Below are 13,602 nucleotides of genomic sequence, written 5' to 3' on the forward strand. Positions count from 1 at the left end.
CAAATATATCATAAAAAATCCAAAATGAAAAAGAAAAAGAAGAGGAACAAAAGTTTAAAGATGAAAATAATTTGAAAAAATCAATCAAATATCAACTTTAGCCCTCATATGGTGGCTTTAGTGTCAAAAATTAAATTAAAATGCTTGATTAATAGAGAGTAGGTGTTTAATTTGCAAATAATACTACTAAAAAGAGTAGAAAAGATAAGAAAATTATACTTAAATTTTCTCTATTTTATAAATTTTCTCCATTTTAAAATTTCAAGTTTTTTTTATATTAGTTTAGGATTGCATTGGAGCTATTGATGGTACCCGTATTCCTGCGATGGTTACTGGACGTGTGACATTAGTAGCTATCGCAAAGGGTACTGAAGTCCTTGACAAACCTCCTATAGAAGCTTGCAAGCCCATGAAAGCTCCTCACATCACTAACATTCTTTGGTGTTGGCCACTCCTTAATTGCTTTTACCTTATCTTCATCGACCTGAATTCCATTTTTACTAACAACAAAACCAAGAAACACAAGTTTGTTTGTGCAAAAATCACACTTAGCAAGGTTAGCATATAAAGAATTCTCACGCAAAACCATCAACACCATCCGAACATGTTCAACATGCTCACTAAAGCTCTTACTATAAATCAAAATATCATCAAAGTATACTACCACAAATTTACCAATATACGCACGCAAAACATGGTTCATTAGTCTCATAAAAGTACTTGGTGCGTTAGTTAAGCCAAAAGGCATGACCAACCACTCATACAAACCAAATTTAGTTTTTGAATGCTGTTTTCCACTCATCACCTATATTCATTCTAATTTGGTGATAGCCACTTCTCAAATCAATTTTAGTAAAGATAACACTTCCATGTAATTCATCTAACATATCATCTAACCTAGGAATAGGATGACGATATTTAATGGTAATCTTGTTAATTGCACGACAATCAATACACATACGCCAAGACCCATCTTTCTTAGGGACTAACAAAACAGGAACAGCACATGGGCTAAGACTTTCCCTAACATAACCTTTACTTAGTAGTTCCTCAACTTGGCGTTGCAGCTCTTTGGTCTCCTCCGGATTGACTCTCTAGGCTGGTCTATTTGGAATGGATGACCCCGGCACAAAGTCAATTTGGTGCTCTATCCCCCTTAGTGGTGGCAACCCACTAGGTAACTCCTCGGGAAACACATCGTCATATTCCTGCAAAACACTTACAAACACACTAGGAAGAGAAGAGTTAAGATTATTAGTGTTAAATAAAGTCTCCTTGTACATAAGTACAAGTACTTGCCTATTTTCACTCAAAGCCTTTCTCATGTCTCGCTCTCTAACTAAGAAACTCACTTTTTTCTCGCTTGCCTCCCCTTTTTCTTGCGCCTTACTCGTTCTTTTGCTCACATTCTTGCGCAAACCCTCGCTAAACTCTCCTTTTACCACTCGTTGCTCTCCCCCCTCATTATTTTCCACACAACTCCCCTTTTGCTTGTGCACCTTTTCTTTTTCATATGCACTCTCACACTTTCTTTTTTCTTTCTCATATGCTTCCATTCGGTCCTTTACAACTTTTTGTAATTCACAAACTTCTTTAGGACTTAATGGTGCCAAAACATACGGTTTTCCATCCATTACAAGAGAATATGCATTGGTTCGACCATTATGAATTACAGATCTATCATATAACCATGGTCTACCTAGCAACATATGACATGCTTGCATGGGAACAACATCACATAATACCTCATCATTATACTTCTTTACACTAAATGCAATCCGTACTTGCTTAGTAACTCTAATCCCACTTTGATCATTAAGCCATTGCAAGGTGTATATGGCTTAGGATGCTTAATAGTTGGAAGTCTAAGTTTATCAACCATCATAGCACTGGCTACATTAGTACAACTACCCCCATCAATGATTAAACTACAATTAGCATCATGGTTTTGTACTTTACATGTAGTATGGAATATGTTTTCCCTTTGATCGTCATCATCAATAGGTTGTAAATTAAGAGCTCTAAAAGTTATAAGTACATTACTAACCTCACCCAATTGCACATCATCACATTCTTCCAACTCAGGCATGTATAGGTAATCCTCCTCACCTGGTTCAGATTCTTCATCACTCTCAAAGACCACTTCACCACCTCGAATTGCCATGGTTCGCTTGTTTGGACATTGGGAAGATATATGTCCATACCCCAAACACTTGAAGCATTGCACTTTCTTTGATTTGAGGTCAGTTTGCGTCGTTGGTTTAGTGTTAACATCAAATTTAGGGGCTGGCTTGATGTCCTTTGATGCCTCATGACCCTTGTTAGGGGGCTGGTTGCTCCCTTTCCATACATTACTCCATTTTGAGCTAGGGGCAGCACTTCTGCTCTTGGTTTTTAATTGCTGATAGGAAATCATCATCTTAGCAACCACACACCCCAATAACTAATGAGTTATGATACATATGGAATGCAAGAAAACACCCTCCAATCAAGATGATTCCAAAACCCAAGGATCTCTTCAAGTGAAGTTAGGAAAAAAAAACTAGTTCCAACAATGAAACTAGCACTTGAATTCAACTCCAAACGCCACAAACCAAGTATGATTTGATAAGTTAAGAATCAAACACAAGATTTTGGTTAGAGAACGCCACAAACTAAAAATAGTTTGATAAGTTCAAAGTTCATGCAAGAACTTAAGCAAAAACACTCACAAAGAGCAAACAAAGATTATCATTCAAAATTCTGTTTCTACAAATGAATTTGGCTTTGATATTTATAGCCAAAACAAGACAAAGAAACCTAAATGGATGTCTTTTGAGCTTCCCCACGTTTCCCCCTTTAATTCCCCTTAAAACTTATTAAAAGTGGCTGTTTTTACATTGATGTCACTCATTTTTGTAACTCCCAAATGACAACTAATTATGTGCATCCATTTTGTAACTCCAAATTATGACTAATTATGTGCATCTATTTTGTAACTCTAAAAGACAACTAATCACACCATAACTTAAGAAAAACCTAATAAAATGAAAATAAAAAAAGGCTTCAAATGAATCTTATTGGACCTATGAGTTCAGCCCAAACTTATTGCACTAAATTGATGATTTTGGATCCTTTTTGCAATCCTAAATCTTGGACTGAGCCTTGTTGTGTTTGAACACTCCAAATGTCTTTAATTAAGCCCAATAAAGCTTCTTGCATACTTTTGGACTTGGATCTTGTCATTGGACCTCCTTGAAAGCTTAAAGGATCATTTGTAATTCTTGTCTTTATTGCATCATTCCCTCTCTCCTCGTAAGGATTCGTCCTCGAATCAGCCTCATTGTCAACTTCATCACCTACATCAAATAAAGAAAGATCAGCAACATTAAAAGAAGCACTCACATTGCCATACTCACTTGGCAAATCTATCTTATAGGCATTGTCATTAATTCTTTCAAGAACTTGGAATGGCCCATCCCTTCTTGGCATTAATTTAGACTTCCTTTGGCTTGGAAATCTATCCTTTCTCAAATGTACCCAAACCCAGTCACCCGGTTCAAATACAACTTTCTTTCTCCCCTTGTTGTGTTGCTTTTGATATTGTTGATTTCTTTTCTCTATTTGAGTACGCACATTCTCATGTAAGCTTTTAACAAATTCAGCTTTTTGCTTGCCTTCAAAATTAGCCTTATCAATGGGTAATGGCAATAAATCCATTGGAGTTAATGGATTGAACCCATATACAATCTCAAAAGGTGAACAATTTGTTGTACCATGAATACTCCTATTGTATGCAAACTCAACATGTGGCAAACATTCTTCCCAATTCTTCAAATTTCTTTGAATTATTGCCCTCAATAGTTGTGAGAGAGTCCTATTAACCACCTCCGTTTGTCCATCCGTTTGTGGATGACAAGTTGTTGAGAATAGAAGCTTTGTTCCCATCTTGCTCCAAAGTGTCTTCCAAAAGTGGCTAAGGAACTTGACATCTCTATCACTGACAATTGTCCTTGGAACCCCATGCAATCTTACAATTTCTTTGAAGAACAACCCCGCAATATGAGTTGCATCATCCTGTCTTGTGGCATGGAATGAAATGTGCCATTTTGCTAAACCTGTCAACAACAACAAAAATAGAATCTTTCCCTCCCCTTGACCTAGGTAATCCTAGAACAAAGTCCATAGAAATGTCTACCCAAGGTTCATTAGGTATGGGAAGTGGAGTATACAACCCATGAGGCATTACTTTAGATTTAGCTTGTTTACAAGTGATGCATCTCTCACATATTTTTTGAACATCTCTTTTCATTTGTGGCCAAAAGAAATGATTTTCTAAAACATCTAAAGTTTTTCTCACACCAAAGTGCCCCATCAAACCCCCACCATGTGCCTCCCTCACAAGCAACTCTCTTAAAGAAGATTGAGGCACGCATAACTTATTTTCTTTAAAAAGAAAACCATCATGTCTATAGAACTTGTCAAACCCCCCTCTCTCACATGCCCTATATACATTAGCAAAATCATGGTCTGAATTATATAATTCCTTAATGAACTCAAAACCCAATAATTTTGCTTCAAGTGTATAAATTAGAGCATACCTTCTAGATAGAGCATCAGCAACAACATTCTCTTTACCTTGTTTGTACTTGATGTTGTATGGAAAGGATTCAATAAATTCCACCCATTTAGCATGCCTACGGCTTAGCTTCCGTTGTCCTTTGAGATATTTCAAAGACTCATGGTCGGTGTGTATAATGAATTCCTTATACCAAAGATAGTGCTGCCATGTCTCTAAAACTCTTACCAAAGCATAAAACTCTTTGTCATAAGTTGGGTAGTTTAGACTTGCTCCACTTAGCTTCTCACTAAAGAACGCAATTGGTCTTCCTTCTTGCATCAAGACTCCACCAATACCTATTCCACTTGCATCACACTCAACCTCAAAGGTTTTAGCAAAGTCAGGCAAAGCAAGTAAAGGTGCTAAACTAAGTTTTTCTTTTAGCAAGTTAAAAGCATCATCTTGTTCTTTTCCCCACTTGAAACCCACATTCTTTTTAATGCATTCAGTTAAAGGTGCAGTAATTGTAGAGAAATCTTTAATGAATCTCCTATAAAAGCTAGCAAGACCATGAAAACTCCTAACATCATGCACACTAGTAGGTTTTGTCCACTCTCTAATTACTTTTACTTTTTCTTGATCAACATGAATTCCCTTGTCATTAACAATATATCCAAGAGAAGTAATTTCATTAGTGCAGAAAGTGCATTTCTTAAGATTAGCATATAATGTCTCTTGCCTTAACACATCAAAAACCAGCTTTAAGTGTATTACATGCTCATCTAAAGATTTGCTATACACAAGAATATCATCAAAATAAACCACTACAAACTTTCCAATGAAAGCGCGCAAAACATGATTCATCAATCGCATAAAAGTACTTGGAGCATTAGTTAAACCAAACGGCATGACTAACCACTCATATAATCCATGTTTAGTTTTGAAAGCGGTTTTCCATTCATCACCCTCACGCATTCTTATTTGATGATATCCAGATTTTAAATCCACTTTAGAAAATACACAAGCACCGTGCAATTCATTCAACATGTTATCTAGCCTAGGTATAGGATGGCGATACTTTACCGTTATTTTGTTGACGGCACGACAATCAACACACATTCTCCATGAACTATCTTTCTTAGGCACTAAAATTACAGGAACCGCACAAGGACTCATGCTTTCTCTTACGTACCCCTTATCCATAAGCTCACTCACTTGCCTTTGGATTTCTTTTGTCTCCTCCGGGTTGCATCTATATGCTGGCCTATTAGGTATGCTTGCACCCGGAATGAAATCAATTTGATGTTCAATTCCTCGAATTGGTGGTAATCCTTTAGGCACATCTTCGGGAAAAAGCTCTTCATATTCCTGCAAAAGCTCAAGAACAACACAAGGCAAATCCTTATTAAGATCATTAGAAATCATCAAAACTTCCTTGTACATGAGTACAAGTAAGGGCTGCCTCAAGGTTAGTGTTCTCCTCACATCACTTGGCTTTGCATACACATTCATCTTTCTTTCACTCTCATCTCCCTTGTTTTCTCTCACCTTGTGTTTCCCATTACACTCACTTTTACCACTTACCTCACCTTTCTTTTTTCACTATTTCTTGCTCCCTCCCCTGATATTCCCCATATGAAGATTCAAGCTCTTCATATTGTTGTTTAATTCTCACTTGATCATCAAAAATGGCCTTGGGAGGTAATGGTCCAAGATTGAACTTTTGTCCATCAATAGTCAAGGAATATCGATTCTTGAACCCATCATAAATCACACGCCTATCATATTGCCAAGGTCTTCCCAATAAAACATGTCCGGCATACATGGGAACTACATCACAAAGCACCTCATCCTTATATCTCCCAATGGAAAAAGAAATTAGCACTTGCTTATTTACCTTCACAACACCACTATCATTCAACCATTGCAACTTGTAAGGCCTTGGGTGTTTGGTAGTTGGTAATTTCAATTTCTCCACAAGCAAAGTACTAGCAACATTAGTACAACTTCCACTATCAACAATCATGTTACACAACTTATTAGCAATTAAACAATGAGTATGAAACAAATTCTCACGCTGCTCTCGATGTTCATCGTGTTTACATTGCAAACTAAGTGTGCGTTGTACTACTAACACATCCCCTTTAGCATACTCAACATCACTAACATCCTCTAAAGTTGGCATGTCATCATTCTCATCATCATTTTCATTTTCACTTTCAGATTCAACAATTCCATCTCTAACAATCATGGTCCTCTTATTAGGGCAATCACGTGCATAATGACCATGTCCAAGACACTTAAAACACTTCAAGCTTCTAGATTGATTAGCTTGATTCTCAACTTTGTTTTTGCTGCCTATTTCATTTTTATTCTTATTCTCATCCACTTTAGGCTTAGCAAATTTATCATCCTTTTTACTCCAATTCGATTTCCAATTAGAAGAACTAGAACTCGAATTAAGTTTAGAATCAAACTTACTTGCACCTTTTCGCTTGAGTTGCCTTTCAATTTTCATGGCCACATTCACCATGTCCTCAAGCTCCACATAATGTTGCAACTCCACAAGATCAGCAATATTCTTGTTTAGACCATTCAAGAATCTTGCCATGGTAGCCTCTCTATCCTCCTCCATATTTGCTTTAATCATAGCCATTTCCATTTCTTTGTGGTACTCCTCCACACTCATGGTTCCTTGCCTTAGAGTTTGCAATCGTTGATGCAAATCTCTATAGTAATAGTTAGGAATGAACCTCTTCCTCATGATGCGTTTCATCTCCATCCATGACCCTACGGGTCTTTCTCCATTTCGTCTCCTTTCCCTACACAATTGATGCCACCAAACACTAGCGTAATCACAAAACTCAACGGCAGCAAGTTTTACCTTTTTCTCCTCCGAATAGTTATGGCATTCGAAGATCATCTCCACCTTTTGCTCCCATTCCAAGTAGACATCAGGATCATTCTTTCCTTGAAAGGAAGGAATTTTCATTTTGATGCTGCCTAGGTTGCGATCTACACCATCTTGCCTTGATCTCCTATTGTGTCTCCTAGGATGGTCATCTCCACCAAAAGTGGTTGCTTGGTCATCCTCCAAATCATCTTCGGCATCATAATCCTCTTGTTCAAAGGCTAGTTGCCTTTCTCTTCTAGGCTCGTTTTGAATTCTTGTAATAGTTTCACCTTGCCTTCTCACACTTTCAACAACATCATCCATTCGCCTATACATTCTTTCAAACTCTTTTTGCATTGCTTGCAAAGTTTGCTCAATGGATGCTCCAACACTACTTGAAACTTGTTCTTTTGACATTGTGCAAAAAACTTGAAAAACAAGTTAGTATAGCCTCACAAAAAACACTCGCTCGCGTGTGTCTCTCAATTAAAATGTCACACCGCTCGTGTTTCACTCAAAGTTTTGGCTTTTCTCGATGCTAGTCTCACCACTATTGCCTTTTACCTCTCTTGCTTTTGCTTTAGGTTCTTAGATGAACTAATCACCTAAACAAACCAAATCAGATTATGGCAATTCAATGCAGTGAAAAGAAGAAAGAAAAAAAAAGGTTGGTCTAGATTAAGTTGTTAGGTCAGGCCAAATTTAAAGTAGCTAGACACAAGAAAGCAATAGAATAAAATAATAGAATATGATTTCTATGCTACCCAAACTTTCTTTTTTTTTTTTGATCTTGTGATTCTTTTTTTTTAATGATAATAACACAACTGAAAAGAAATTATGAACAACATAAATTTTTTTTTTTTTTTGCAAGGGACAACGAAGTTTTACTTTATGCGCACAAAGGTGTAAACTTTGAAAAGAATGAGTACTTAGAAGGAAAATATTGAAACAAGAAGAATTTGGCACAAAAAAAAAATAAAGAAGATGAGAAACTTTAATAACACACAAAACACAAAGATAAGCAAACCTCAACTTGAAGCAAGCTCTGATACCAAATGATAGGAAATCATCATCTTAGCAACCACACACCCCAATAACTAATGAGTTATGATACATATGGAACGCAAGAAAACACCCTCCAATCAAGATGATTCCAAAACCCAAGGATCTCTTCAAGTGAAGTTAGGAAAAAAAAACTAGTTCCAACAATGAAACTAGCACTTGAATTCAACTCCAAACGCCACAAACCAAGTATGATTTGATAAGTTAAGAATCAAACACAAGATTTTGGTTAGAGAACGCCACAAACTAAAAATAGTTTGATAAGTTCAAAGTTCATGCAAGAACTTAAGCAAAAACACTCACAAAGAGCAAACAAAGATTATCATTCAAAATTCTGTTTCTACAAATGAATTTGGCTTTGATATTTATAGCCAAAACAAGACAAAGAAACCTAAATGGATGTCTTTTGAGCTTCCCCACGTTTCCCCCTTTAATTCCCCTTAAAACTTATTAAAAGTGGCTGTTTTTACATTGATGTCACTCATTTTTGTAACTCCCAAATGACAACTAATTATGTGCATCCATTTTGTAACTCCAAATTATGACTAATTATGTGCATCTATTTTGTAACTCTAAAAGACAACTAATCACACCATAACTTAAGAAAAAAACTAATAAAATGAAAATAAAAAAAAGGCTTCAAATGAATCTTATTGGACCTATGAGTTCAGCCCAAACTTATTGCACTAAATTGATGATTTTGGATCCTTTTTGCAATCCTAAATTTTGGACTGAGCCTTGTTGTGTTTGAACACTCCAAATGTCTTTAATTAAGCCCAACAAAGCTTCTTGCATACTTTTGGACTTGGATCTTGTCATTGGACCTCCTTGAAAGCTTAAAGGATCATTTGTAATTCTTGTCTTTATTGCATCAATTGCTTTTCCACCTTTATGGCCATGTGCAACATATCCTCCATCTCTACATAATGCTGCAATTCAATTATGTTAGCAATATCACGATTCAGACCATGCAAAAATCTTGCCATTGTGGCTTCCCTATCCTCATCTATATTGGCTCTAATCATAGCTATCTCCATAGATTGCCAATACTCCTCAACACTCTTACTACCTTGTACTAGATTTTGTAACTTGTTGTACAAATCCCTTTGGTAGTGCGATGGCACAAACCTTTTACGCATAATGCGTTTAACCTCATCCCATGAACCAACTTCGTGTTCCCCATGACGCCTACGACCACTCACCAATTGATCCCACCAAATGGCAGCATAATCACAAAATTCAACAACAGCAAGTTTAACCTTTTTAGACTCACTATAGTTATGACATTCAAAAACCCTTTCAACCTTCTTTTCCCACTCCAAATAAACTTCAGGGTCACTCTTACCATGAAAAAATGGTATTTTCATCTTAATGCTACCCAAATTAGTGTCAATTTTGGGTTGGAGATTATGTCTAGACCCTTTAGACTTACTTTCTTGGTCATTATCAAAACCATCCCCTTTAGACGTTTTAGGCATATCATTCAATAACCTAGTTAATTTGTCATCTTGTTTTTGAAATTGTTTTGTCATATGTTCTACTACATCTCTCAATGTATAAGCTAAATTTTCCAAAGTCAATGATGGTTCAGATGACATGGTTAAACCAAAAGACTAAGAAAAAAAGGACGTGATCAAGTGTTATACTCTGGAGGCTTCTTATAGTTAAAGGCAAAAACAAGAAAAGATCACTCCCTCACGTGTTTCACTCACAAAGAATTGAATTCCTTATAGAAATTAAATCAAATTGTTCTAGTAATCACAAGAACAAGTTTTTCACAACCTCTTAACGTTTATTAATTCTGAAGTTCAATAGAACACTCGTGAATCAATAAAACGAATTATAAGCGTGTGAACAAAACAAGCTTACAACTAATCGAACAAGACTCAATTAACCCAAAAAAAAAGCTTTTTAAGAGAAAACAAAGAATGAAGAACAGCTCCAATTAATTAAAAGGAATTGCGGAATGAATCAATCAAGAGTCAATTCTTCGAGAACTACCCAACACAAATGGTTAGGGTTAGTTTTCCGTTCCTTCCCTTTCTTTTTTTTTTTTTTTTTTTTGGAAATCTGCCTTGGTATGCGGGCAGCAATGAAAATAGTATACTTTTTTTTTTTTTAATAATGATGCGAACAGAAATTGAGATGAAATAGAAGACAGACTCTTTAATTGGAAAAAAATGAACCAACTAACAAGTTTGGCTCTGATACCAAATGATACGAACTCGAACCGGATACGTTCAAACACCAAGATAAGTAATGGTGAGAAAATCAAACTGATAAACGCTCTCCCTATTTAAGAGGAAGCACCCTTACCAATAAGTTCGAATTTGTCGCCCCAAGATCTAACTTGAAAGTTTGCAATTGATTATGGAACTAACAAACTTAGCAATAGAACTACTAAGCCCTTTAGTTATAAATAGATGAAGAATGTTCAAACAACTCAAGAAACTAATAAAAAGTTAATTGATTGATCAAACATGTAGATGTGAAACTAAATCAAACAAGTTAATTTAATCTCAAGAAATTCAATAAGGAACACCTTAAGGAATAAGAGTTAACAACTCAAATTAAACTTCATTCAGAAATGTATATTGATCTTATGTCCTTTAGCCGAAATACATAGCTCTATTTATAGAGTTTTGAAATGATTCTAACCCTAAAAAGGACTAAGAGATAAGCAATAAAGAATCAAACCCTAAAAGACTTCTAATGTGCGGCTGCCTCCTTCTCTAAGCATAAGTGGTGGCTGCCCTAGGGTTAGGTGAGACCTCCAATGCTTCTAGAAACCCTAATGTGCGGCCCAATACTTCTAGAAACCCTAATGTGCGGCCCAATGCTTCTAGAAACCCTAGGAAAGCCTGTTGACTTTGATCCCTGATCTTTGACCTTGACCTTATTCCATGACCAGAAGTTTAAGCTTCATTAATAGCAATTAATCTCACTATCTTCAAGGCGTTGTTATCTTCATTAAAAGCACCATCATTAGCCATCTTCAAAACATGCTCCAAGTAAGAATTTAAGGCTTGCTTGAACCTTTTACTCCTTGCTCGTGTCATCGGTCCTCCATAGGCTAGTGGATCCATGCTAGTTGACTTAGATGCATCTTTGGTTGCATCATAAGTGGTTTATGCATTCAACAAGAATTCAAGAATTCAAGCAAATATGCAAAGGAAACAACTACTATATTTTTTATCAAAATTCGAATCTTTTTAAAACACAACTTAAGGGGCGTTTTTATAGCCACCTAACATAATAAACCCTAGTAAAACTATTAACCCTAGCTGCCACATAAGAAAAATAGGCCATAACATTGTTCTGAACTTAAAGAAGAGATTTCAGCCCAAATATTAACCCACATTAGTCTTCATGTATTTGGACTTGCAAAACATTAAATAAAGCCCATTCAGATGTGTCTTTACTTAGGCCTATCCTAGCATGACCAATTGGGCTTCCTTGACTAGCCCGATCTTGCATATAGCCAATTAAGGCTTCTTGTAGCTTCTTGGACCTTGACCTTGTAATTGGGCCTTGTAGCATGCTCAATGGATCCTTAGCTTTATCTTTGGTTTTCTTGTTGTCCTCTCCATCAAGTCCATCTTTAAGCTTGGCCATGTCCATATCAACAAGAAAACCAAAGATAAAGCTATGGATCTATTTTCCAGGATAAAGCTAAGCTTGGCCATGTCCATTTCCACATTAGTTTCCATGTTTATAGATGAGTTTCTTCTTCTCTAAACCAAAGGCTCTGATACCAGGATGACGCCGAGAGCTGTTCATACTATAATCCTCATGCTGTAAACTCAAGGAGAATATCCTTACTCAAGGCAAGAGAGTTTCTTTAAGCTAAGACCAAAGAGGCACCTCGCCATGGGGGTCTTTCTGCTTCTTTGAAACTCGAATAGCCGAGTTAGCCATTTTGGATTATAACAGAAACAGATCGTAGCAACAGCTAATTCATTGCCATAGGATAGAGAAGAAGAATAGAGAGAAATTAGAGAAGAAGAAACTCATCTACAAACATGGAAACAACTTCAAATCCTATTGTCCAAACCTCTTCTCTCTCATTACCTACTTCATGTAAACAGTACATTACAGATAAGATCGATAACCTAGTAGAAATATCCCATATTCCAGAAACCGCTCAAATTCAAAATTCTCTTGTCCCAATTCTCAACCCTTATGCTGTCTTCCGACGCAACCAGTCTTTCTTTAGACAACTGAGACATATTATTTCCAGACCATCTGTCAACATAAAAGAATATGTACAGTCATCTTCTCTTTCTCAGTATGTTCTTTCTTCTGTAACCACTGAACAGTATGTGACTTTAGAAATTCCATCTCACTTCATTCAACAATGGAAGCAACAAAAATATACCCATCTCCATTTTGGTGCCATCAGACTTGTACTTTCCTATCATGGAAGACAAGGACTTCCAGTCACTGCCAGACTTTCTTTGTTAGATACTCGTTATCTAAACTATGAACATGCTGTGATTGGCTCTATTGTCACTACTCTTAATGCAGGAAGCGTAGTACTTACGTTCTTTCCTAATTTTAATATGTCTTTAGAAGACACTCATCTCAGTCAAGCCCTGAAAGTACAGGTACAAATCACAGGCGCAGATCAAGTTGCTGACACAATCTCAGCTACTCTTCATCATCAGCTAGTCTACAGGTTACAAGACCATGCCATTAACCTACAGACTCCTGGCCTCTCTAACGGTGATGCAGTTTTCATCTTTGCTGATAGTGGTCTCACTCCTACAATAGTTCAAACTCCCAGACAACTGCCCCGTGAAGAGTTGGAAAAGTTAATCCCTTCTGTGTGGATTACAAACTATGAAAAGCCGCACCAAAGTTCTCAGCCTGTACAAAAACAGGATCCTATTTTTATCAGGCAACTTGACAAGACTATTAAAGTCTCCTATTTGTCCTCCACAGCGACATCCTCTTCAACTCCTCATTCTATTTCCATGATCCAACCAGTAAGGAGGACTTACGAGAAGAAGATTCCCATTCATAGTTTCAGGTCAGATGGGTGGGAAGTCTATGTTTCTAAGATCAATGGACACTTTATCTGGGATTGTGATCCTTCTATGTGTGA

This window comes from Ricinus communis, chromosome 9, assembly GCF_019578655.1.
Source record: "Ricinus communis isolate WT05 ecotype wild-type chromosome 9, ASM1957865v1, whole genome shotgun sequence".
NCBI lineage: Eukaryota > Viridiplantae > Streptophyta > Magnoliopsida > Malpighiales > Euphorbiaceae > Ricinus > Ricinus communis.